Consider the following 27,409-nt stretch of genomic DNA (forward strand, 5'->3'; position numbering starts at 1 on the left):
AAATACCTACTTGCAGATTCTACAAAAAGTGTGTTTCAAAACTGTTCCAACAAAAGAAAGGTTCAAGTCTGTGAGTTGAATGCACTCATCACAAAGAAGTTTCTGAGAATGCTTCTGTGTAGTTGTTATTTGAAAACAATTCCTTTTCCAGCAGAGGCCTCAAAGCGCTCGAAATAAACACTTGCAGATTCTGCAGAAAGAGTGTTTCAAAACTGTTCTATCAAAAGGAACGTTCAAGTCTGTGAGTTGAATGCACTCATCACACAGAAGTTTCTGAGAATGCTTCTGTCTAGTTTTTAGGTGAAGATATTTCATATCCCAGCATAGACCTCAAAGCGCTCCAAATATCCACTTGCAGATTCTACAAAAAGTGTGTTTCAAAACTGCTCTTTCAAAAGGAAGGTTCAAGTCTGTGAGTTGAATGCACTCATCACAAAGAAGTTTCTGAGAATACTTCTAGAGTGTAGTTGTTATTTGAAGACATTTCCTTTTCCAACATAGGCCTCAAATCGCTCGAAATGAACACTTGCAGATTCTGCTGACAGAGTGTTTCAAAACTGTTCTATCAAAAGGAACGTTCAAGTCTGTGTGTTGAATGCACTCATCACACAGAAGTTTCTGAGAATGCTTCTGTCTAGTTTTTCAGTGGAGACATTTCATTTCCCAGCATAGGCCTCACAGCGCTCCAAATATACACTAGCAGATTCTACAAAAAGAGTGTTCCAAAACTGCTCTTGCAAAAGAAACTTTCAAGTCTGTGAGTTGAATGCACTCGTCACAAAGAAGTTTCTGAGAATGCTTCTGTCTAGTTTTTAGATGAAGATATTTCATTTCCCAGCATAGGCCTCAAAGCGCTCCAAATATCCACTTGCAGATTCTACAAAAAGAGAGTTTCAAAACCGCTCTTTGAAAAGGAAGGTTCAAGTCTGTGAGTTGAATGCACTCATCACAAAGAAGTTTCTGAGAATGCTTCTGTGTAGTTGTTATTTGAAGACATTTCCTTTTCCAGCATAGGCCTCAGAGCGCTCGAAATAAACACTTGCAGATTCTGCAGAAAGAGTGTTTCAAAACTGTTCTATCAAAAGGAACGTTCAAGTCTGTGAGTTGAATGAACTCATCACAGAGAAGTTTCTGAGAATGCTTCTGTCTAGTTTTTAGGTGAAGATAGTTCATTTCCCAGCCTAGGCCTCAAAGCGCTCAAAATATTCACTTGCAGATTCTACAGAAAGTAAGTTTGCAAACTGCTCTTTCAAAAGGAAGGTTCATGTCTGTGAGTTGAATGCACTCATCACAAAGAAGTTTCTGAGAATGCTTCTGTCTAGTTTTTATTTGAAGATATTTCCTTTTCCAGGTTAGGTCTCAGAGCGCTCCAAATAAACACTTGCAGATTCTGCAGAAAGAGTGTTTCAAAACTGTTCTATCAAAAGGAACGTTCAAGTCTGTGAGTTCAATGCACTCATCACACAGAAGTTTCTGAGAATGCTTCTGTCTAGTTTTTAGGTGAAGATATTTCATTTCCCAGCATAGACCTCAAAGCGCTCCAAATATCCACTTGCAGATTCTACGAAAAGAGTGTTTCAAAACTGCTCTTTCAAAAGGAAGGTTCAAGTCTGTGAGTTGAATGCACTCATCACAAAGAAGTTTCTGAGAATACTTCTGTGTAGTTGTTATTTGAAGACATTTCCTTTTCCAACATAGGCCTCAAATCTCTCGAAATGAACACTTGCAGATTCTGCTGAAAGAGTGTTTCAAAACTGTTCTATCAGAAGGAACGTTCAAGTCTGTGAGTTGAATGCACTCATCTCACAGAAGTTTCTGAGAATGCTTCTGTCTAGTTTTTAAGTGGAGACATTTCATTTCCCAGCATAGGCCTCCCAGTGCTCCAAATATACACTAGCAGATTCTACAAAAAGAGTGTTCCAAAACTGCTCTTGCAAAAGAAACGTTCAAGTCTGTGAGTTGAATGCACTCGTCACAAAGAAGTTTCTGAGAATGCTTCTGTCTAGTTTTTAGGTGAAGATATTTCATTTCCCAGCATAGGCCTCAAAGCGCTCCAAATATCCACTTGCAGATTCTACAAAAAGAGAGTTTCAAAACCGCTCTTTGAAAAGGAGGGTTCAAGTCTGTGAGTTGAATGCACTCATCACAATGAAGTTTCTGAGAATGCTTCTGTGTAGTTGTTATTTGAAGACATTTCCTTTTCCAGCATAGGCCTCAGAGCGCTCGAAATAAACACTTGCAGATTCTGCAGAAAGAGTGTTTCAAAACTGTTCTATCAAAAGGAACGTTCAAGTATGTGAGTTGAATGCACTCATCACAGAGAAGTTTCTGAGAATGCTTCTGTCTAGTTTTTAGGTGAAGATATTTCATTTCCCAGCATAGGCCTCAAAGCGCTCCAAATATCCACTTGCAGATTCTACAAAAAGTATGTTTCAAAACTGCTCTTTCAAAAGGAAGGTTCAAGTCTGTGAGTTGAATGCACTCATCACAAAGAAGTTTCTGAGAATGCTTCTGTGTAGTTTTTATTTGAAGGCATTTCCTTTTCCAGCATAGGCCTCAAATCGCTCGAAATGAACACTTGCAGATTCTGCAGAAAGAGTGTTTCAAAACTGTTCTATCAAAAGGAACGTTCAAGTCTGTGAGTTGAATGCACTCATCACACAGAAGTTTCTGAGAATGCTTCTGTCTAGTTTTTAAGTGGAGACATTACATTTCCCAGCATAGGCTTCACAGCGCTCCAAATATACGCTAGCAGATTCTACAAAAAGAGTGTTCCAAAACTGCTCTTTCAAAAGAAACGTTCAAGTCTGTGAGTTGAATGCACTTGTCACAAACAAGTTTCTGGGAATGCCTCCGTCTAGTCTCTGTCTGAGGATGTTCCCTTTCCCAGCATTGGCCTCCATCCGCTCCAAATATGCACTTGCAGATTCTACAAAAAGAGAGTTTGAAAACTCTTCTACCAAAAAGAAGGTTCAACTCTGCGAGTAGAATGCACTCATCACAAAGAAGTTTCTGAGAATGCTTCTGTCTAGTTTTTATTTGAAGATATTTCCTTTTCCAGCTTAGGCCTCAGAGCGCTCCAAATAAACACTTGCAGATTTTACAAAAGGAGTGTTTCCAAACTGCTCTATCAAAAGGAATGTTCAACTATGTGAGCTGAATGCACTCATCACAGAGAAGTTTCTGAGAATGCTTCTGTCTAGTTTTTAGGTGAAGATATTTCATTTCCCAGCATAGGCCTGAAAGCGCTCCAAATACCTACTTGCAGATTCTACAAAAAGTGTGTTTCAAAACTGTTCTATCAAAAGAAAGGTTCAAGTCTGTGAGTTGAATGCACTCATCACAAAGAAGTTTCTGAGAATGCTTCTGTGTAGTTGTTATTTGAAGACACTTCCTTTTCCAGCATAGGCCTCAAAGCGCTCGAAATAAACACTTGCAGATTCTGCAGAAAGAGTGTTTCAAAACTGTTCTATCAAAAGGAACGTTAAAGTCTGTGAGTTGAATGCACTCATCACACAGAAGTTTCTGAGAATGCTTCTGTCTAGTTTTTAGGTGAAGATATTTCATTTCTCAGCATAGACCTCAAAGCGCTCCAAATATCCACTTGCAGATTCTACAAAAAGTGTGTTTCAAAACTGTTCTTTCAAAAGGAAGGTTCAAGTCTGTGAGTTGAATGCACTCATCACAAAGAAGTTTCTGAGAATACTTCTGTGTAGTTGTTATTTGAAGACATTTCCTTTTCCAACATAGGCCTCAAATCGCTCGAAATGAACACTTGCAGATTCTGCTGACAGAGTGCTTCAAAACTGTTCTATCAAAAGGAACGTTCAAGTCTGTGAGTTGAATGCACTCATCACACAGAAGTTTCTGAGAATGCTTCTGTCTAGTTTTTAGGTGAAGATATTTCATTTCCCAGCATAGACCTCAAAGCGCTCCAAATATCCACTTGCAGATTCTACAAAAAGTGTGTTTCAAAACTGCTCTTTCAAAAGGAAGGTTCAAGTCTGTGAGTTGAATGCACTCATCACAAAGAAGTTTCTGAGAATGCTTCTGTGTAGTTGTTATTTGAAGACATTTCCTTTTCCAACATAGGCCTCAAATCGCTCGAAATGAATACTTGCAGATTCTGCTGAAAGAGTGTTTCAAAACTGTTCTATCAAAAGGAATGTTCAAGTCTGTGAGTTGAATGCACTCATCACACAGAAGTTTCTGAGTATGCTTCTGTCTAGTTTTTAAGTGGAGACATTTCATTTCCCAGCATAGGCCTCACAGCGCTCCAAATATACACTAGCAGATTCTACAAAAAGAGTGTTCCAAAACTGCTCTTGCAAAAGAAACGTTCAAGTCTGTGAGTTGAATGCACTCGTCACAAAGAAGTTTCTGAGAATGCTTCTGTCTAGTTTTTAGGTGAAGATATTTCATTTCCCAGCATAGGCCTCAAAGCGCTCCAAATATCCACTTGCAGATTCTACAAAAAGAGAGTTTCAAAACCGCTCTTTGAAAAGGAAGGTTCAAGTCTGTGAGTTGAATGCACTCATCACAAAGAAGTTTCTGAGAATGCTTCTGTGTAGTTGTTATTTGAAGACATTTCCTTTTCCAGCATAGGCCTCAGAGCGCTCGAAATAAACACTTGCAGATTCTGCAGAAAGAGTGTTTCAAAACTGTTCTATCAAAAGGAACGCTCAAGTCTCTGAGTTGAATGCACTCATCACACAGAAGTTTCGGAGAATGCTTCTGTCTAGTTTTTAGGTGAAGATATTTCATTTCCCAGCATAGGCCTCAAAGCGCTCCAAATATCCACTTGCAGATTCTACAAAAAGTATGTTTCAAAACTGCTCTTTCAAAAGGAAGGTTCAAGTCTGTGAGTTGAATACACTCATCACAAAGAAGTTTCTGAGAATGCTTCTGTGTAGTTGTTATTGGAAGGCATTTCCTTTTCCAGCATAGGCTTCAAATCGCTCGAAATGAACACTTGCAGATTCTGCAGAAAGAGTGTTTCAAAACTGTTCTATCAAAAGGAACGTTCAAGTCTGTGAGTTGAATGCACTCATCACAAAGAAGTTTCTGAGAATGCTTCTCTCTAGTTTTTAAGTGGAGACATTACATTTCCCAGCATAGGCTTCACAGCGCTCCAAATATACGCTAGCAGATTCTACAAAAAGAGTGTTCCAAAACTGCTCTTTCAAAAGAAACGTTCAAGTCTGTGAGTTGAATGCACTCGTCACAAACAAGTTTCTGGGAGTGCTTCTGTCTAGTCTCTGTCTGAGGATGTTCCCTTTCCCAGCATTGGCCTCCAAGAGCTCCAAATATGCACTTGCAGATTCTACAAAAAGAGAGGTTGAAAACTCTTCTACCAAAAAGAAGTCTCAACTCTGCGAGTAGAATGCACTCATCACAAAGGAGTTTCTGAGAATGCTTCTGTCTAGTTTTTATTTGAAGATATTTCCTTTTCCAGCTTAGGCCTCAGAGCGCTCCAAATAAACACTTGCAGATTTTACAAAAGGAGTGTTTCCAAACTGCTCTATCAAAAGGAATGTTCAACTATGTGAGTTGAATGCACTCATCACAGAGAAGTTTCTGAGAATGCTTCTGTCTAGTTTTTAGGTGAAGATATTTCATTTCCCAGCATAGGCCTCAAAGCGCTCCAAATATCCACTTGCAGATTCTACAAAAAGAGAGTTTCAAAACCGCTCTTAGAAAAGGAAGGTTCAAGTCTGTGAGTTGAATGCACTTATCACAGAGAAGTTTCTGAGAATGCTTCTGTGTAGTTGTTATTTGAAGACATTTCCTTTTCCAGCATAGGCCTCAGAGCGCTCGAAATAAACACTTGCAGATTCTGCAGAAAGAGTGTTTCAAAACTGTTCTATCAAAAGGAACGCTCAAGTCTGTGAGTTGAATGCACTCATCACACAGAAGTTTCTGAGAATGCTTCTGTCTAGTTTTTAGGTGAAGATATTTCATTTCCCAGAATAGGCCTCAAAGCACTCCAAATATCCACTTGGAGATTCTACAAAAAGTATGGTTCAAAACTGCTCTTTCAAAAGGAAGGTTCAAGTCTGTGAGTTGAATGCACTTATCACGAAGAAGTTTCTGAGAATGCTTCTGTGTAGTTGTTATTTGAAGGCATTTCCTTTTCCAGCATAGGCCTCAATTCGCTCGAAATGAACACTTGCAGATTCTGCAGAAAGAGTGTTTGAAAACTGTTCTATCAAAAGGAACGTTCAAGTCTGTGAGTTGAATGCACTCATCACACAGAAGTTTCTGAGAATGCTTCTGTCTAGTTTTTAAGTGGAGACATTACATTTCCCAGCATAGGCTTCACAGCGCTCCAAATATACGCTAGCAGATTCTACAAAAAGAGTGTTCCAAAACTGCTCTTTCAAAAGAAACGTTCAAGTCTGTGAGTTGAATGCACTCGTCACAAACAAGTTTCTGGGAATGCTTCTGTCTAGTCTCTGTCTGAGGATGTTCCCTTTCCCAGCATTGGCCTCCAACGGCTCCAAATATGCACTTGCAGATTCTACAAAAAGAGAGTTTGAAAACTCTTCTACCAAAAAGAAGGTTCAACTCTGCGAGTAGAATGCACTCATCACAAAGAAGTTTCTGAGAATGCTTCTGTCTAGTTTTTATTTGAAGATATTTCCTTTTCCAGCTTAGGCCTCACAGCGCTCCAAATAAACACTTGCAGATTTTACAAAAGGAGTGTTTCCAAACTGCTCTATCAAAAGGAATGTTCAAGTATGTGAGTTGAATGCACTCATCACACAGAAGTTTCTGGGAATGATTCTGTCTAGTTTTTAGGTGAAGATATTTCATTTCCCAGCATAGGCCTGAAAGCGCTCCAAATATACACTAGCAGATTCTACAAAAAGAGTGTTCCAAAACTGCTCTTGCAAAAGGAAGGTTCAAGTCTGTGAGTTGAATGCACTCATCACAAAGAAGTTTCTGAGAATGCTTCTGTGTAGTTGTTATTTGAAGACACTTCCTTTTCCAGCATAGGCCTCAAAGCGCTCGAAATAAACACTTGCAGATTCTGCAGAAAGAGTGTTTCAAAACTGTTCTATCAAAAGGAACGTTCAAGTCTGTGAATTGAATGCACTCATCACACAGAAGTTTCTGAGAATGCTTCTGTCTAGTTTTTAGGTGAAGATATTTCATTTCCCAGCATAGACCTCAAAGCACTCCAAATATCCACTTGCAGATTCTACAAAAAGTGTGTTTCAAAACTACTCTTTCAAAAGGAAGGTTCAAGTCTGTGAGTTGAATGCACTCATCACAAAGAAGTTTCTGAGAATACTTCTGTGTAGTTGTTATTTGAAGACATTTCCTTTTCCAACATAGGCCTCAAATCGCTCGAAATGAACACTTGCAGATTCTGCTGAAAGAGTGTTTCAAAACTGTTCTATCAAAAGGAACGTTCAAGTCTGTGAGTTGAATGCACTCATCACACAGAAGTTTCTGAGAATGCTTCTGTCTAGTTTTTAAGTGGAGACATTTCATTTCCCAGCATAGGCCTCACAGCGCTCCAAATATACACTAGCAGATTCTACAAAAAGAGTGTTCCAAAACTGCTCTTGCAAAAGAAACGTTCAAGTCTGTGAGTTGAATGCACTCGTCACAAAGAAGTTTCTGAGAATGCTTCTGTCTAGTTTTAAGGTGAAGATATTTCATTTCCCAGCATAGGCCTCAGAGCGCTCCAAATATCCACTTGCAGATTCTACAAAAAGAGAGTTTCAAAACCGCCCTTTGAAAAGGAGGGTTCAAGTCTGTGAGTTGAATGCACTCATCACAAAGAAGTTTCTGAGAATGCTTCTGTGTAGTTGTTATTTGAAGACATTTCCTTTTCCAGCATAGGCTTCACAGCGCTCGAAATGAACACTTGCAGATTCTGCAGAAAGAGTGTTTCAAAACTGTTCTATCAAAAGGAACGTTCAAGTCTGTGAGTTGAATGCACTCATCACACAGAAGTTTCTGAGAATGCTTCTGTCTAGTTTTTAGGTGAAGATATTTCATTTCCCAGCATAGGCCTCAAAGCGCTCCAAATATCCACTTGCAGATTCTGCAAAAAGTATGTTTCAAAACTGCTCTTTCAAAAGGAAGGTTCAAGTCTGTGAGTTGAATGCACTCATCACAAAGAAGTTTCTGAGAATGCTTCTGTGTAGTTGTTATTTGAAGGCATTTCCTTTTCCAGCATAGGCTTCAAATCGCTCGAAATGAACACTTGCAGATTTTGCAGAAAGAGTGTTTCAAAACTGTTCTATCAAAAGGAACGTTCAAGTCTGTGAGTTGAATGCACTCATCACACAGAAGTTTCTGAGAATGCTTCTGTCTAGTTTTTAAGTGGAGACATTACATTTCCCAGCATAGGCTTCATAGCGCTCCAAATATACGCTAGCAGATTCTACAAAAAGAGTGTTCCAAAACTGCTCTTTCAAAAGAAACGTTCAAGTCTGTGAGTTGAATGCACTCGTCACCAACAAGTTTCTGGGAGTGCTTCTGTCTAGTCTCTGTCTGAGGATGTTCCCTTTCCCAGCATTGGCCTCCAACAGCTCCAACTATGCACTTGCAGATTCTACAAAAAGAGAGTTTGAAAACTCTTCTACCAAAAAGAAGGTTCAACCCTGCGAGTAGAATGCACTCATCACAAAGAAGTTTCTGAGAATGCTTCTGTCTAGTTTTTATTTGAAGATATTTCCTTTTTCAGCTTAGGCCTCAGAGCGCTCCAAATAAACACTTGCAGATTTTACAAAAGGAGTGTTTCCAAACTGCTCTATCAAAAGGAATGTTCAAGTATGTGAGTTGAATGCACTCATCACAGAGAAGTTTCTGAGAATGCTTCTGTCTAGTTTTTAGGTGAAGATATTTCATTTCCCAGCATAGGCCTGAAAGCGCTCCAAATACCTACTTGCAGATTCTACAAAAAGTGTGTTTCAAAACTGTTCTATCAAAAGAAAGGTTCAAGTCTGTGAGTTGAATGCACTCATCACAAAGAAGTTTCTGAGAATGCTTCTGTGTAGTTGTTATTTGAAGACATTTCCTTTTCCAGCATAGGCCTCAAAGCGCTCGAAATAAACACTTGCAGATTCTGCAGAAAGAGTGTTTCAAAACTGTTCTATCAAAAGGAACGTTCAAGTCTGTGAGTTGAATGCACTCTTCAAACAGAAGTTTCTGAGAATGCTTCTGTCTAGTTTTTAGGTGAAGATATTTCATTTCCCAGCATAGACCTCAAAGCGCTCCAAATATCCACTTGCAGATCCTACAAAAAGTGTGTTTCAAAACTGCTCTTTGAAAAGGAAGGTTCAAGTCTGTGAGTTGAATGCACTCATCACAAAGAAGTTTCTGAGAATACTTCTGTGTAGTTGTTATTTGAAGACATTTCCTTTTCCAACATAGGCCTCAAATCGCTCGAAATGAACGCTTGCAGATTCTGCTGAAAGAGTGTTTCAAAATTATTCTATCAAAAGGAACGTTCAAGTCTGTGAGTTGAATGCACTCGTCACACAGAAGTTTCTGAGAATGCTTCTGTCTAGTTTTTAAGTGGAGACATTTCATTTCCCAGCATAGGCCTCCCAGCGCTCCAAATATACACTAGCAGATTCTACAAAAAGAGTGTTCCAAAACTGCTCTTGCAAAAGAAACGTTCAAGTCTGTGAGTTGAATGCACTCGTCACAAAGAAGTTTCTGAGAATGCTTCTGTCTAGTTTTTAGGTGAAGATATTTCATTTCCCAGCATAGGCCTCAAAGCGCTCCAAATATCCACTTGCAGATTCTACAAAAAGAGAGTTTCAAAACCGCTCTTTGAAAAGGAAGGTTCAAGTCTGTGAGTTGAATGCACTCATCACAAAGAAGTTTCTGAGAATGCTTCTGTGTAGTTGTTATTTGAAGACATTTCCTTTTCCAGCATAGGCCTCAGAGCGCTCGAAATAAACACTTGCAGATTCTGCAGAAAGAGTGTTTCAAAACTGTTCTATCAAAAGGAACGTTGAAGTCTGTGAGTTGAATGCACTCATCACACAGAAGTTTCTGAGAATGCTTCTGTCTAGTTTTTAGGTGAAGATATTTCATTTCCCAGCATAGGCCTCAAAGCGCTCCAAATATCCACTTGCAGATTCTACAAAAAGTATGTTTCAAAACTGCTCTTTCAAAAGGAAGGTTCAAGTCTGTGAGTTGAATGCACTCATCACAAAGAAGTTTCTGAGAATGCTTCTGTGTAGTTGTTATTGGAAGGCATTTCCTTTTCCAGCATAGGCCTCAAATCGCTCGAAATGAACACTTGCAGATTCTGCAGAAAGAGTGTTTCAAAACTGTTCTATCAAAAGGAACGTTCAAGTCTGTGAGTTGAATGCACTCATCACACAGAAGTTTCTGAGTATGCTTCTGTCTAGTTTTTAAGTGGAGACATTTCATTTCCCAGCATAGGCCTCACAGCGCTCCAAATATACACTAGCAGATTCTACAAAAAGAGTGTTCCAAAACTGCTCTTGCAAAAGAAACGTTCAAGTCTGTGAGTTGAATGCACTCGTCACAAAGAAGTTTCTGAGAATGCTTCTGTCTAATTTTTAGGTGAAGATATTTCATTTCCCAGCACAGGCCTCAAAGCGCTCCAAATATCCACTTGCAGATTCTACAAAAAGAGAGTTTCAAAACCGCTCTTTGAAAAGGAAGGTTCAAGTCTGTGAGTTGAATGCACTCATCACAAAGAAGTTTCTGAGAATGCTTCTGTGTAATTGTTATTTGAAGACATTTCCTTTTCCAGCGTAGGCCTCAGAGCGCTCGAAATAAACACTTGCAGATTCTGCAGAAAGAGTGTTTCAAAACCGTTCTATCAAAAGGAACGCTCAAGTCTCAGAGTTGAATGCACTCATCACACAGAAGTTTCTGAGAATGCTTCTGTCTAGTTTTTAGGTGAAGATATTTCATTTCCCAGCATAGGCCTCAAAGCGCTCCAAATATCCACTTGCAGATTCTACAAAAAGTATGTTTCAAAACTGCTCTTTCAAAAGGAAGGTTCAAGTCTGTGAGTTGAATGCACTCATCACACAGAAGTTTCTGAGTATGCTTCTGTCTAGTTTTTAAGTGGAGACATTTCATTTCCCAGCATAGGCCTCACAGCGCTCCAAATATACACTAGCAGATTCTACAAAAAGAGTGTTCCAAAATTGCTCTTGCAAAAGAAACGTTCAAGTCTGTGAGTTGAATGCACTCGTCACAAAGTAGTTTCTGAGAATGCTTCTGTCTAGTTTTTAGGTGAAGATATTTCATTTCCCAGCATAGGCCTCAAAGCGCTCCAAGTATCCACTTGCAGATTCTACAAAAAGAGAGTTTCAAAACCGCTCTTTGAAAAGGAAGGTTCAAGTCTGTGAGTTGAATGCACTCATCACAAAGAAGTTTCTGAGAATGCTTCTGTGTAGTTGTTATTTGAAGACATTTCCTTTTCCAGCATAGGCCTCAGAGCGCTCGAAATAAACACTTGCAGATTCTGCAGAAAGAGTGTTTCAAAACTGTTCTATCAAAAGGAACGTTCAAGTCTGTGAGTTGAATGCACTCATCACACAGAAGTTTCTGAGAATTCTTCTGTCTAGTTTTTAAGTGGAGACATTTCATTTCCCAGCATAGGCCTCACAGCGCTCCAAATATACACTAGCAGATTCTACAAAAAGAGTGTTCCAAAACTGCTCTTGCAAAAGAAACGTTCACGTATGTGAGTTGAATGCACTCGTCACAAAGAAGTTTCTGAGAATGCTTCTGTCTAGTTTTTAGGTGAAGATATTTCATTTCCCAGCATAGGCCTCAAAGCGCTCCAAATATCCACTTGCAGATTCTACAAAAAGAGAGTTTCAAAACCGCTCTTTGAAAAGGAAGGTTCAAGTCTGTGAGTTGAATGCACTCATCACACAGAAGTTTCTGAGAATGCTTCTGTGTAGTTGTTATTTGAAGACATTTCCTTTTCCAGCATAGGCCTCAGAGCGCTCGAAATAAACACTTGCAGATTCTGCAGAAAGAGTGTTTCAAAACTGTTCTATCAAAAGGAACGTTCAAGTCTGTGAGTTGAATGAACTCATCACAGAGAAGTTTCTGAGAATGCTTCTCTCTAGTTTTTAGGTGAAGATAGTTCATTTCCCAGCATAGGCCTCAAAGCGCTCCAAATATTCACTTGCAAATTCTACAAAAATTATGTTTCCAAACTGCTCTTTCAAAAGGAAGGTTCATGTCTGTGAGTTGAATGCACTCATCACAAAGAAGTTTCTGAGAATGCTTCTGTCTAGTTTTTATTTGAAGATATTTCCTTTTCCAGGTTAGGCCTCAGAGCGCTCCAAATAAACACTTGCAGATTCTGCAGAAAGAGTGTTTCAAAACTGTTCTATCAAAAGGAACGTTCAAGTCTGTGAGTTGAATGCACTCGTCACACAGAAGTTTCTGAGAATGCTTCTGTCTAGTTTTTAGGTGAAGATATTTCATTTCCCAGCATAGACCTCAAAGCGCTCAAAATATCCACTTGCAGATTCTACAAAAAGAGTGTTTCAAAACTGCTCTTTCAAAAGGAAGGTTCAAGTCTGTGAGTTGAATGCACTCATCACAAAGAAGTTTCTGAGAATACTTCTGTGTAGTTGTTATTTGAAGACATTTCCTTTTCCAACATAGGCCTCAAATCGCTCGAAATGAACACTTGCAGATTCTGCTGAAAGAGTGTTTCAAAACTGTTCTATCAAAAGGAACGTTCAAGTCTGTGAGTTGAATGCACTCATTACACAGAAGTTTCTGAGAATGCTTCTGTCTAGTTTTTAAGTGGAGACATTTCATTTCCCAGCATAGGCCTCACATCGCTCCAAATATACACTAGCAGATTCTACAAAAAGAGTGTTCCAAAACTGCTCTTGCAAAAGAAACGTTCAAGTCTGTGAGTTGAATGCACTCGTCACAAAGAAGTTTCTGAGAATGCTTCTGTCTAGTTTTTAGGTGAAGATATTCCATTTCCCAGCATAGGCCTCAAAGCGCTCCAAATATCCACTTGCAGATTCTACAAAAAGAGAGTTTCAAAACCGCTCTTTGAAAAGGAAGGTTCAAGTCTGTGAGTTGAATGCACTCATCACAAAGAAGTTTCTGAGAATGCTTCTGTGTAGTTGTTATTTGAAGACATTTCCTTTTCCAGCATAGGCCTCAGAGCGCTCGAAATAAACACTTGCAGATTCTGCAGAAAGAGTGTTTCAAAACTGTTCTATCAAAAGGAACGTTCAAGTATGTGAGTTGAATGCAGTCATCACACAAAAGTTTCTGAGAATGCTTCTGTCTAGTTTTTAGGTGAAGATATTTCATTTCCCAGCGTAGGCCTCAAAGCGCTCCAAATATCCACTTGCAGATTCTACAAAAAGTATGTTTCAAAACTGCTCTTTCAAAAGGAAGGTTCAAGTCTGTGAGTTGAATGCACTCATCACAAAGAAGTTTCTGAGAATGCTTCTGTGTAGTTGTTATTTGAAGACATTTCCTTTTCCAGCATAGGCCTCAAATCGCTCGAAATGAACACTTGCAGATTCTGCAGAAAGAGTGTTTCAAAACTGTTCTATCAAAAGGAACGTTCAAGTCTGTGAGTTGAATGCACTCATCACACAGAAGTTTCTGAGAATGCTTCTGTCTAGTTTTTAAGTGGAGACATTACATTTCCCAGCATAGGCTTCACAGCGCTCCAAATATACGCTAGCAGATTCTACAAAAAGAGTGTTCCAAAACTGCTCTTTCAAAAGAAACGTTCAAGTCTGTGAGTTGAATGCACTCGTGACAAACAAGTTTCTGGGAAGGCCTCCGTCTAGTCTCTGTCTGAGGATGTTCCCTTTCCCAGCATTGGCCTCCATCCGCTCCAAATATGCACTTGCAGATTCTACAAAAAGAGAGTTTGAAAACTCTTCTACCAAAAAGAAGGTTCAACTCTGCGAGTAGAATGCACTCATCACAAAGAAGTTTCTGAGAATGCTTCTGTCTAGTTTTTATTTGAAGATATTTCCTTTTCCAGCTTAGGCCTCAGAGCGCTCCAAATAAACACTTGCAGATTTTACAAAAGGAGTGTTTCCAAACTGCTCTATCAAAAGGAATGTTCAAGTATGTGAGTTGAATGCACTCATCACAGAGAAGTTTCTGAGAATGCTTCTGTCTAGTTTTTAGGTGAAGATATTTCATTTCCCAGCATAGGCCTGAAAGCGCTCCAAATACCTACTTGCAGATTCTACAAAAAGTGTGTTTCAAAACTGTTCCATCAAAAGAAAGGTTCAAGTCTGTGAGTTGAATGCACTCATCACAAAGAAGTTACTGAGAATGCTTCTGTGTAGTTGTTATTTGAAGACACTTCCTTTTCCAGCATAGGCCTCAAAGCGCTCGAAATAAACACTTGCAGATTCTGCAGAAAGAGTGTTTCAAAACTGTTCTATCAAAAGGAACGTTCAAGTCTGTGAGTTGAATGCACTCATCACACAGAAGTTTCTGAGAATGCTTCTGTCTAGTTTTTAGGTGAAGATATTTCATTTCCCAGCATAGACCTCAAAGCGCTCCCAATATCCACTTGCAGATTCTACAAAAAGTGTGTTTCAAAACTGCTCTTTGAAAAGGAAGGTTCAAGTCTGTGAGTTGAATGCACTCATCACAAAGAAGTTTCTGAGAATGCTTCTGTGTAATTGTTATTTGAAGACATTTCCTTTTCCAGCATAGGCCTCAGAGCGCTCGAAATAAACACTTGCAGATTCTGCAGAAAGAGTGTTTCAAAACCGTTCTATCAAAAGGAACGCTCAAGTCTCAGAGTTGAATGCACTCATCACACAGAAGTTTCTGAGAATGCTTCTGTCTAGTTTTTAGGTGAAGATATTTCATTTCCCAGCATAGGCCTCAAAGCGCTCCAAATATCCACTTGCAGATTCTACAAAAAGTATGTTTCAAAACTGCTCTTTCAAAAGGAAGGTTCAAGTCTGTGAGTTGAATGCACTCATCACACAGAAGTTTCTGAGTATGCTTCTGTCTAGTTTTTAAGTGGAGACATTTCATTTCCCAGCATAGGCCTCACAGCGCTCCAAATATACACTAGCAGATTCTACAAAAAGAGTGTTCCAAAATTGCTCTTGCAAAAGAAACGTTCAAGTCGGTGAGTTGAATGCACTCGTCACAAAGTAGTTTCTGAGAATGCTTCTGTCTAGTTTTTAGGTGAAGATATTTCATTTCCCAGCATAGGCCTCAAGGCGCTCCAAGTATCCACTTGCAGATTCTACAAAAAGAGAGTTTCAAAACCGCTCTTTGAAAAGGAAGGTTCAAGTCTGTGAGTTGAATGCACTCATCACAAAGAAGTTTCTGAGAATGCTTCTGTGTAGTTGTTATTTGAAGACATTTCCTTTTCCAGCATAGGCCTCAGAGCGCTCGAAATAAACACTTGCAGATTCTGCAGAAAGAGTGTTTCAAAACTGTTCTATCAAAAGGAACGTTCAAGTATGTGAGTTGAATGCACTCATCACAGAGAAGTTTCTGAGAATGCTTCTGTCTAGTTTTTAGGTGAAGATATTTCATTTCCCAGCATAGGCCTCAAAGCGCTCCAAATATCCACTTGCAGATTCTACAAAAAGTATGTTTCAAAACTGCTCTTTCAAAAGGAAGGTTCAAGTCTGTGAGTTGAATGCACTCATCACAAAGAAGTTTCTGAGAATGCTTCTGTGTAGTTGTTATTTGAAGGCATTTCCTTTTCCAGCATAGGCCTCAAATCGCTCGAAATGAACACTTGCAGATTCTGCAGAAAGAGTGTTTCAAAACTGTTCTATCAAAAGGAACGTTCAAGTCTGTGAGTTGAATGCACTCATCACACAGAAGTTTCTGAAAATGCTTCTGTCTAGTTTTTAAGTGGAGACATTACATTTCCCAGCATAGGCTTCACAGCGCTCCAAATATACGCTAGCAGATTCTACAAAAAGAGTGTTCCAAAACTGCTCTTTCAAAAGAAACGTTCAAGTCTGTGAGTTGAATGCACTCGTCACAAACAAGTTTCTGGGAATGCTTCTGTCTAGTCTCTGTCTGAGGATGTTCCCTTTCCCAGCATTGGCCTCCAACAGCTCCAAATATGCACTTGCAGATTCTACAAAAAGAGAGTTTGAAAACTCTTCTACCAAAAAGAAGGTTCAACTCTGCGAGTAGAATGCACTCCTCACAAAGTAGTTTCTGAGAATGCTTCTGTCTAGTTTTTATTTGAAGGTATTTCCTTTTCCAGCTTAGGCCTCAGAGCGCTCCAAATAAACACTTGCAGATTTTACAAAAGGAGTGTTTCCAAACTGCTCTATCAAAAGGAATGTTCAACTATGTGAGTTGAATGCACTCATCACAGAGAAGTTTCTGAGAATGCTTCTGTCTAGTTTTTAGGTGAAGATATTTCATTTCCCAGCATAGGCCTGAAAGCGCTCCAAATACCTACTTGCAGATTCTACAAAAAGTGTGTTTCAAAACTGTTCTATCAAAAGAAAGGTTCAAGTCTGTGAGTTGAATGCACTCATCACAAAGAAGTTTCTGAGAATGCTTCTGTGTAGTTGTTATTTGAAGACACTTCCTTTTCCAGCATAGGCCTCAAAGCGCTCGAAATAAACACTTGCAGATTCTGCAGAAAGAGTGTTTCAAAACTGTTCTATCAAAAGGAACGTTCAAGTCTGTGAGTTGAATGCACTCATCACACAGAAGTTTCTGAGAATGCTTCTGTCTAGTTTTTAGGTGAAGATATTTCATTTCCCAGCATAGACCTCAAAGCGCTCCAAATATCCACTTGCAGATTCTACAAAAAGTGTGTTTCAAAACTGCTCTTTCAAAAGGAAGGTTCAAGTCTGTGAGTTGAATGCACTCATCACAAAGAAGTTTCTGAGAATACTTCTGTGTAGTTGTTATTTGAAGACATTTCCTTTTCCAACATAGGCCTCAAATCGCTCGAAATGAACACTTGCAGATTCTGCTGACAGAGTGTTTCAAAACTGTTCTATCAAAAGGAACGTTCAAGTCTGTGAGTTGAATGCACTCATCACACAGAAGTTTCTGAGTATGCTTCTGAATAGTTTTTAAGTGGAGACATTTCATTTCCCAGCATAGGCCTCACAGCGCTCCAAATATACACTTGCAGATTCTACAAAAAGAGTGTTCCAAAACTGCTCTTGCAAAAGAAACTTTCAAGTCTGTGAGTTGAATGCACTCGTCACAAAGAAGTTTCTGTGAATGCTTCTGTCTAGTTTTTAGGTGAAGATATTTCATTTCCCAGCATAGGCCTCAAAGCGCTCCAAATATCCACTTGCAGATTCTACAAAAAGAGAGTTTCAAAACCGCTCTTTGAAAAGGAAGGTTCAAGTCTGTGAGTTGAATGCACTCATCACAAAGAAGTTTCTGAGAATGCTTCTGTGTAGTTGTTATTTGAAGACATTTCCTTTTCCAGCATAGGTCTCAGAGCGCTCGAAATAAACACTTGCAGATTCTGCAGAAAGAGTGTTTCAAAACTGTTCTATCAAAAGGAACGCTCATGTCTGTGAGTTGAATGCACTCATCACACAGAAGTTTCTGAGAATGCTTCTGTCTAGTTTTTAGGTGAACATATTTCATTTCCCAGCATAGGCCTCAAAGCGCTCCAAATATCCACTTGCAGATTCTACAAAAAGTATGTTTCCAAACTGCTCTTTCAAAAGGAAGGTTCATGTCTGTGAGTTGAATGCACTCATCACAAAGAAGTTTCTGAGAATGCTTCTGTCTAGTTTTTATTTGAAGATATTTCCTTTTCCAGCTTAGGCCTCAGAGCGCTCCAAATAAACACTTGCAGATTCTGCAGAAAGAGTGTTTCAAAACTGTTCTATCAAAAGGAACGTTCAACTCTGTGAGTTGAATGCACTCATCACACAGAAGTTTCTGAGAATGCTTCTGTCTAGTTTTTAGGTGAAGATATTTCATTTCCCAGCATAGACCTCAAATCGCTCCAAATATCCATTTGCAGATTCTACAAAAAGTGTGTTTCAAAACTGCTCTTTCAAAAGGAAGCTTCAAGTCTGTGAGTTGAATGCACTCATCACAAAGAAGTTTCTGAGAATACTTCTGTGTAGTTGTTATTTGAAGACATTTCCTTTTCCAACATAGGCCTCAAATCGCTCGAAATGAACACTTGCAGATTCTGCTGACAGAGTGTTTCAAAACTGTTCTATCAAAAGGAACGTTCAAGTCTGTGAGTTGAATGCACTCATCGCACAGAAGTTTCTGAGAATGCTTCTGTCTAGTTTTTAAGTGGAGACATTTCATTTCCCAGCATAGGCCTCACAGCGCTCAAAATATACACTAGCAGATTCTACAAAAAGAGTGTTCCAAAACTGCTCTTGCAAAAGAAACGTTCAAGTCTGTGAGTTGAATGCACTGGTCACAAAGAAGTTTCTGAGAATGCTTCTGTCTAGTTTTTAGGTGAAGATATTTCATTTCCCAGCATAGGCCTCAAAGCGCTCCAAATATCCACTTGCAGATTCTACAAAAAGAGAGTTTCAAAACCGCTCTTTGAAAAGGAAGGTTCACGTCTGTGAGTTGAATGCACTCATCACAAAGAAGTTTCTGAGAATGCTTCTGTGTAGTTGTTATTTGAAGACATTTCCTTTTCCAGCATAGGCCTCAGAGCGCTCGAAATAAACACTTGCAGATTCTGCAGAAAGAGTGTTTCAAAACTGTTCTATCAAAAGGAACGCTCAAGTCTGTGAGTTGAATGCACTCATCACACAGAAGTTTCTGAGAATGCTTCTGTCTAGTTTTTAGGTGAAGATATTTCATTTCCCAGCATAGGCCTCAAAGCGCTCCAAATATCCACTTGCAGATTCTACAAAAAGTATGTTTCAAAACTGCTCTTTCAAAAGGAAGGTTCAAGTCCGTGAGTTGAATGCACTCATCACAAAGAAGTTTCTGAGAATGCTTCTGTGTAGTTGTTATTTGAATGCATTTCCTTTTCCAGCATAGGCCTCAAATCGCTCGAAATGAACACTTGCAGATTCTGCAGAAAGAGTGTTTCAAAACTGTTCTATCAAAAGGAACGTTCAAGTCTGTGAGTTGAATGCACTCATCACACAGAAGTTTCTGAGAATGCTTCTGTCTAGTTTTTAAGTGGAGACATTACATTTCCCAGCATAGGCTTCACAGCGCTCCAAATATACGCTAGCAGATTCTACAAAAAGAGTGTTCCAAAACTGCTCTTTCAAAAGAAACGTTCAAGTCTGTGAGTTGAATGCACTCGTCACAAACAATTTTCTGGGAATGCTTCCGTCTAGTCTCTGTCTGTGGATGTTCCCTTTCCCAGCATTGGCCTCCATCCGCTCCAAATATGCACTTGCAGATTCTACAAAAAGAGAGTTTGAAAACTCTTCTACCAAAAAGAAGGTTCAACTCTGCGAGTAGAATGCACTCATCACAAAGAAGTTTCTGAGAATGCTTCTGTCTAGTTTTTATTTGAAGATATTTCCTTTTCCAGCTTAGGCCTCAGAGCGCTCCAAATAAACACTTGCAGATTTTACAAAAGGAGTGTTTCCAAACTGCTCTATCAAAAGGAATGTTCAAGTATGTGAGTTGAATGCACTCATCACAGAGAAGTTTCTGAGAATGCTTCTGTCTAGTTTTTAGGTGAAGATATTTCATTTCCCAGCATAGGCCTGAAAGCGCTCCAAATACCTACTTGCAGATTCTACAAAAAGTGTGTTTCAAAACTGTTCCATCAAAAGAAAGGTTCAAGTCTGTGAGTTGAATGCACTCATCACAAAGAAGTTTCTGAGAATGCTTCTGTGTAGTTGTTATTTGAAAACACTTCCTTTTCCAGCAGAGGCCTCAAAGCGCTCGAAATGAACACTTGCAGATTCTGCAGAAAGAGTGTTTCAAAACTGTTCTATCAAAAGGAACGTTCAAGTCTGTGAGTTGAATGCACTCATCACACAGAAGTTTCTGAGAATGCTTCTGTCTAGTTTTTAGGTGAAGATATTTCATTTCCCAGCATAGACCTCAAAGCGCTCCAAATATCCACTTGCAGATTCTACAAAAAGTGTGTTTCAAAACTGCTCTTTCAAAAGGAAGGTTCAAGTCTGTGAGTTGAATGCACTCATCACAAAGAAGTTTCTGAGAATACTTCTAGAGTGTAGTTGTTATTTGAAGACTTTTCCTTTTCCAACATAGGCCTCAAATCGCTCGAAATGAACACTTGCAGATTCTGCTGACAGAGTGTTTCAAAACTGTTCTATCAAAAGGAACGTTCAAGTCTGTGTGTTGAATGCACTCATCACACAGAAGTTTCTGAGAATGCTTCTGTCTAGTTTTTAAGTGGAGACATTTCATTTCCCAGCATAGGCCTCACAGCGCTCCAAATATACACTAGCAGATTCCACAAAAAGAGTGTTCCAAAACTGCTCTTGCAAAAGAAACTTTCAAGTCTGTGAGTTGAATACACTCGTCACAAAGAAGTTTCTGAGAATGCTTCTGTCTAGTTTTTAGGTGAAGATATTTCATTTCCCAGCATAGGCCTCAAAGCGCTCCAAATATCCACTTGCAGATTCTACAAAAAGAGAGTTTCAAAACCGCCCTTTGAAAAGGAAGGTTCAAGTCTGTGAGTTGAATGCACTCATCACAAAGAAGTTTCTGAGAATGCTTCTGTGTAGTTGTTATTTGAAGACATTTCCTTTTCCAGCATAGGCCTCAGAGCGCTCGAAATAAACACTTGCAGATTCTGCAGAAAGAGTGTTTCAAAACTGTTCTATCAAAAGGAACGTTCAAGTCTGTGAGTTGAATGAACTCATCACAGAGAAGTTTCTGAGAATGCTTCTGTCTAGTTTTTAGGTGAAGATAGTTCATTTCCCAGCATAGGCCTCAAAGCGCTCCAAATATTCACTTGCAAATTCTACAAAAAGTAAGTTTCCAAACTGCTCTTTCAAAAGGAAGGTTCATGTCTGTGAGTTGAATGCACTCATCACAAAGAAGTTTCTGAGAATGCTTCTGTCTAGTTTTTGTTTGAAGATATTTCCTTTTCCAGGTTAGGCCTCAGAGCGCTCCAAATAAACACTTGCAGATTCTGCAGAAAGAGTGTTTCAAAACTGTTCTATCAAAAGGAACGTTCAAGTCTGTGAGTTGAATGCACTCATCACACAGAAGTTTCTGAGAATGCTTCTGTCTAGTTTTTAGGTGAAGATATTTCATTTCCCAGCATAGACCTCAAAGCGCTCCAAATATCCACTTGCAGATTCTACGAAAAGAGTGTTTCAAAACTGCTCTTTCAAAAGGAAGGTTCAAGTCTGTGAGTTGAATGCACTCATCACAAAGAAGTTTCTGAGAATACTTCTGTGTAGTTGTTATTTGAAGACATTTCCTTTTCCAACATAGGCCTCAAATCGCTCGAAATGAACACTTGCAGATTCTGCTGAAAGAGTGTTTCAAAACTGTTCTATCAAAAGGAACGTTCAAGTCTGTGAGTTGAATGCACTCATCACACAGAAGTTTCTGAGAATGCTTCTGTCTAGTTTTTAGGTGAAGATATTTCATTTCCAAGCATAGGCCTCAAAGCGCTCCAAATATCCACTTGCAGATTCTACAAAAAGTATGTTTCAAAACTGCTCTTTCAAAAGGAAGGTTCAAGTCTGTGAGTTGAATGCACTCATCACAAAGAAGTTTCTGAGAATGCTTCTGTGTAGTTGTTATTTGAAGGCATTTCCTTTTCCAGCATAGGCCTCAAATCGCTCGAAATGAACACTTGCAGATTTTGCAGAAAGAGTGTTTCAAAACTGTTCTATCAAAAGGAACGTTCAAGTCTGTGAGTTGAATGCACTCATCACACAGAAGTTTCTGAGAATGCTTCTGTCTAGTTTTTAAGTGGAGACATTACATTTCCCAGCATAGGCTTCACAGCGCTCCAAATATACGCTAGCAGATTCTACAAAAAGAGTGTTCCAAAACTGCTCTTTCAAAAGAAACGTTCAAGTCTGTGAGTTGAATGCACTCGTCACAAACAAGTTTCTGGGAGTGCTTCTGTCTAGTCTCTGTCTGAGGATGTTCCCTTTCCCAGCATTGGCCTCCAACAGCTCCAAATATGCACTTGCAGATTCTACAAAAAGAGAGTTTGAAAACTCTTCTACCAAAAAGAAGGTTCAACTCTGCGAGTAGAATGCACTCATCACAAAGAAGTTTCTGAGAATGCTTCTGTCTAGTTTTTATTTGAAGATATTTCCTTTTTCAGCTTAGGCCTCAGAGCGCTCCAAATAAACACTTGCAGATTTTACAAAAGGAGTGTTTCCAAACTGCTCTATCAAAAGGAATGTTCAAGTATGTGAGTTGAATGCACTCATCACAGAGAAGTTTCTGAGAATGCTTCTGTCTAGATTTTAGGTGAAGATATTTCATTTCCCAGCATAGGCCTGAAAGCGCTCCAAATACCTACTTGCAGATTCTACAAAAAGTGTGTTTCAAAACTGTTCTATCAAAAGAAAGGTTCAAGTCTGTGAGTTGAATGCACTCATCACAAAGAAGTTTCTGAGAATGCTTCTGTGTAGTTGTTATTTGAAGACACTTCCTTTTCCAGCATAGGCCTCAAAGCGCTCGAAATAAACACTTGCAGATTCTACAGAAAGAGTGTTTCAAAACTGTTCTATCAAAAGGAACGTTCAAGTCTGTGAGTTGAATGCACTCATCACACAGAAGTTTCTGAGAATGCTTCTGTCTAGTTTTTAGGTGAAGATATTTCATTTCCCAGCATAGACCTCAAAGCGCTCCAAATATCCAATTGCAGATCCTACAAAAAGTGTGTTTCAAAACTGCTCTTTCAAAAGGAAGGTTCAAGTCTGTGAGTTGAATGCACTCATCACAAAGAAGTTTCTGAGAATACTTCTGTGTAGTTGTTATTTGAAGACATTTCCTTTTCCGACATAGGCCTCAAATCGCTCGAAATGAACACTTGCAGATTCTGCTGAAAGAGTGTTTCAAAACTGTTCTATCAAAAGGAACGTTCAAGTCTGTGAGTTGAATGCACTCATCACACAGAAGTTTCTGAGAATGCTTCTGTCTAGATTTTAAGTGGAGACATTTCATTTCCCAGCATAGGCCTCACAGCGCTCCAAATATACACTAGCAGATTCTACAAAAAGAGTGTTCCAAAACTGCTCTTGCAAAAGAAACGTTAAAGTCTGTGAGTTGAATGCACTCGTCACAAAGAAGTTTCTGAGAATGCTTCTGTCTAGTTTTTAGGTGAAGATATTTCATTTCCCAGCATAGGCCTCAAAGCGCTCCAAATATCCACTTGCAGATTCTACAAAAAGAGAGTTTCAAAACCGCTCTTTGAAAAGGAAGGTTCAAGTCTGTGAGTTGAATGCACTCATCACAAAGAAGTTTCTGAGAATGCTTCTGTGTAGTTGTTATTTGAAGACACTTCCTTTTCCAGCATAGGCCTCAAAGCGCTCGAAATAAACACTTGCAGATTCTGCAGAAAGAGTGTTTCAAAACTGTTCTATCAAAAGGAACGTTCAAGTCTGTGAGTTGAATGCACTCATCACACAGAAGTTTCTGAGAATGCTTCTGTCTAGTTTTTAGGTGAAGATATTTCATTTCCAAGCAAAGACCTCAAAGCGCTCCAAATATCCACTTGCAGATTCTACAAAAAGTGTGTTTCAAAACTGCTCTTTCAAAAGGAAGGTTCAAGTCTGTGAGTTGAATGCACTCATCACAAAGAAGTTTCTGAGAATACTTCTGTGTAGTTGTTATTTGAAGACATTTCCTTTTCCAACATAGGCGTCAAATCGCTCGAAATGAATACTTGCAGATTCTGCTGAAAGAGTGTTTCAAAACTGTTCTATCAAAAGGAACGTTCAAGTCTGTGAGTTGAATGCACTCATCACACAGAAGTTTCTGAGTATGCTTCTGTCTAGTTTTTAAGTGGAGACATTTCATTTCCCAGCATAGGCCTCACAGCGCTCCAAATATACACTAGCAGATTCTACAAAAAGAGTGTTCCAAAACGGCTCTTGCAAAAGAAACGTTCAAGTCTGTGAGTTGAATGCACTCGTCACAAAGAAGTTTCTGAGAATGCTTCTGTCTAGTTTTTAGGTGAAGATATTTCATTTCCCAGCATAGGCCTGAAAGCGCTCCAAATACCTACTTGCAGATTCTACAAAAAGTGTGTTTCAAAACTGTTCCATCAAAAGAAAGGTTCAAGTCTGTGAGTTGAATGCACTCATCACAAAGAAGTTTCTGAGAATGCTTCTGTGTAGTTGTTATTTGAAAACACTTCCTTTTCCAGCAGAGGCCTCAAAGCGCTCGAAATGAACACTTGCAGATTCTGCAGAAAGAGTGTTTCAAAACTGTTCTATCAAAAGGAACGTTCAAGTCTGTGAGTTGAATGCACTCATCACACAGAAGTTTCTGAGAATGCTTCTGTCTAGTTTTTAGGTGAAGATATTTCATTTCCCAGCATAGACCTCAAAGCGCTCCAAATATCCACTTGCAGATTCTACAAAAAGTGTGTTTCAAAACTGCTCTTTCAAAAGGAAGGTTCAAGTCTGTGAGTTGAATGCACTCATCACAAAGAAGTTTCTGAGAATACTTCTAGAGTGTAGTTGTTATTTGAAGACTTTTCCTTTTCCAACATAGGCCTCAAATCGCTCGAAATGAACACTTGCAGATTCTGCTGACAGAGTGTTTCAAAACTGTTCTATCAAAAGGAACGTTCAAGTCTGTGTGTTGAATGCACTCATCACACAGAAGTTTCTGAGAATGCTTCTGTCTAGTTTTTAAGTGGAGACATTTCATTTCCCAGCATAGGCCTCACAGCGCTCCAAATATACACTAGCAGATTCCACAAAAAGAGTGTTCCAAAACTGCTCTTGCAAAAGAAACTTTCAAGTCTGTGAGTTGAATGCACTCGTCACAAAGAAGTTTCTGAGAATGCTTCTGTCTAGTTTTTAGGTGAAGATATTTCATTTCCCAGCATAGGCCTCAAAGCGCTCCAAATATCCACTTGCAGATTCTACAAAAAGAGAGTTTCAAAACCGCCCTTTGAAAAGGAAGGTTCAAGTCTGTGAGTTGAATGCACTCATCACAAAGAAGTTTCTGAGAATGCTTCTGTGTAGTTGTTATTTGAAGACATTTCCTTTTCCAGCATAGGCCTCAGAGCGCTCGAAATAAACACTTGCAGATTCTGCAGAAAGAGTGTTTCAAAACTGTTCTATCAAAAGGAACGTTCAAGTCTGTGAGTTGAATGAACTCATCACAGAGAAGTTTCTGAGAATGCTTCTGTCTAGTTTTTAGGTGAAGATAGTTCATTTCCCAGCATAGGCCTCAAAGCGCTCCAAATATTCACTTGCAAATTCTACAAAAAGTAAGTTTCCAAACTGCTCTTTCAAAAGGAAGGTTCATGTCTGTGAGTTGAATGCACTCATCACAAAGAAGTTTCTGAGAATGCTTCTGTCTAGTTTTTGTTTGAAGATATTTCCTTTTCCAGGTTAGGCCTCAGAGCGCTCCAAATAAACACTTGCAGATTCTGCAGAAAGAGTGTTTCAAAACTGTTCTATCAAAAGGAACGTTCAAGTCTGTGAGTTGAATGCACTCATCACACAGAAGTTTCTGAGAATGCTTCTGTCTAGTTTTTAGGTGAAGATATTTCATTTCCCAGCATAGACCTCAAAGCGCTCCAAATATCCACTTGCAGATTCTACGAAAAGAGTGTTTCAAAACTGCTCTTTCAAAAGGAAGGTTCAAGTCTGTGAGTTGAATGCACTCATCACAAAGAAGTTTCTGAGAATACTTCTGTGTAGTTGTTATTTGAAGACATTTCCTTTTCCAACATAGGCCTCAAATCGCTCGAAATGAACACTTGCAGATTCTGCTGAAAGAGTGTTTCAAAACTGTTCTATCAAAAGGAACGTTCAAGTCTGTGAGTTGAATGCACTCATCACACAGAAGTTTCTGAGAATGCTTCTGTCTAGTTTTTAGGTGAAGATATTTCATTTCCAAGCATAGGCCTCAAAGCGCTCCAAATATCCACTTGCAGATTCTACAAAAAGTATGTTTCAAAACTGCTCTTTCAAAAGGAAGGTTCAAGTCTGTGAGTTGAATGCACTCATCACAAAGAAGTTTCTGAGAATGCTTCTGTGTAGTTGTTATTTGAAGGCATTTCCTTTTCCAGCATAGGCCTCAAATCGCTCGAAATGAACACTTGCAGATTTTGCAGAAAGAGTGTTTCAAAACTGTTCTATCAAAAGGAACGTTCAAGTCTGTGAGTTGAATGCACTCATCACACAGAAGTTTCTGAGAATGCTTCTGTCTAGTTTTTAAGTGGAGACATTACATTTCCCAGCATAGGCTTCACAGCGCTCCAAATATACGCTAGCAGATTCTACAAAAAGAGTGTTCCAAAACTGCTCTTTCAAAAGAAACGTTCAAGTCTGTGAGTTGAATGCACTCGTCACAAACAAGTTTCTGGGAGTGCTTCTGTCTAGTCTCTGTCTGAGGATGTTCCCTTTCCCAGCATTGGCCTCCAACAGCTCCAAATATGCACTTGCAGATTCTACAAAAAGAGAGTTTGAAAACTCTTCTACCAAAAAGAAGGTTCAACTCTGCGAGTAGAATGCACTCATCACAAAGAAGTTTCTGAGAATGCTTCTGTCTAGTTTTTATTTGAAGATATTTCCTTTTTCAGCTTAGGCCTCAGAGCGCTCCAAATAAACACTTGCAGATTTTACAAAAGGAGTGTTTCCAAACTGCTCTATCAAAAGGAATGTTCAAGTATGTGAGTTGAATGCACTCATCACAGAGAAGTTTCTGAGAATGCTTCTGTCTAGATTTTAGGTGAAGATATTTCATTTCCCAGCATAGGCCTGAAAGCGCTCCAAATACCTACTTGCAGATTCTACAAAAAGTGTGTTTCAAAACTGTTCTATCAAAAGAAAGGTTCAAGTCTGTGAGTTGAATGCACTCATCACAAAGAAGTTTCTGAGAATGCTTCTGTGTAGTTGTTATTTGAAGACACTTCCTTTTCCAGCATAGGCCTCAAAGCGCTCGAAATAAACACTTGCAGATTCTGCAGAAAGAGTGTTTCAAAACTGTTCTATCAAAAGGAACGTTCAAGTCTGTGAGTTGAATGCACTCATCACACAGAAGTTTCTGAGAATGCTTCTGTCTAGTTTTTAGGTGAAGATATTTCATTTCCCAGCATAGACCTCAAAGCGCTCCAAATATCCAATTGCAGATCCTACAAAAAGTGTGTTTCAAAACTGCTCTTTCAAAAGGAAGGTTCAAGTCTGTGAGTTGAATGCACTCATCACAAAGAAGTTTCTGAGAATACTTCTGGGTAGTTGTTATTTGAAGACATTTCCTTTTCCGACATAGGCCTCAAATCGCTCGAAATGAACACTTGCAGATTCTGCTGAAAGAGTGTTTCAAA

This window comes from Pongo abelii, chromosome 18, assembly GCF_028885655.2.
Source record: "Pongo abelii isolate AG06213 chromosome 18, NHGRI_mPonAbe1-v2.0_pri, whole genome shotgun sequence".
NCBI classification, from domain to species: domain Eukaryota; kingdom Metazoa; phylum Chordata; class Mammalia; order Primates; family Hominidae; genus Pongo; species Pongo abelii.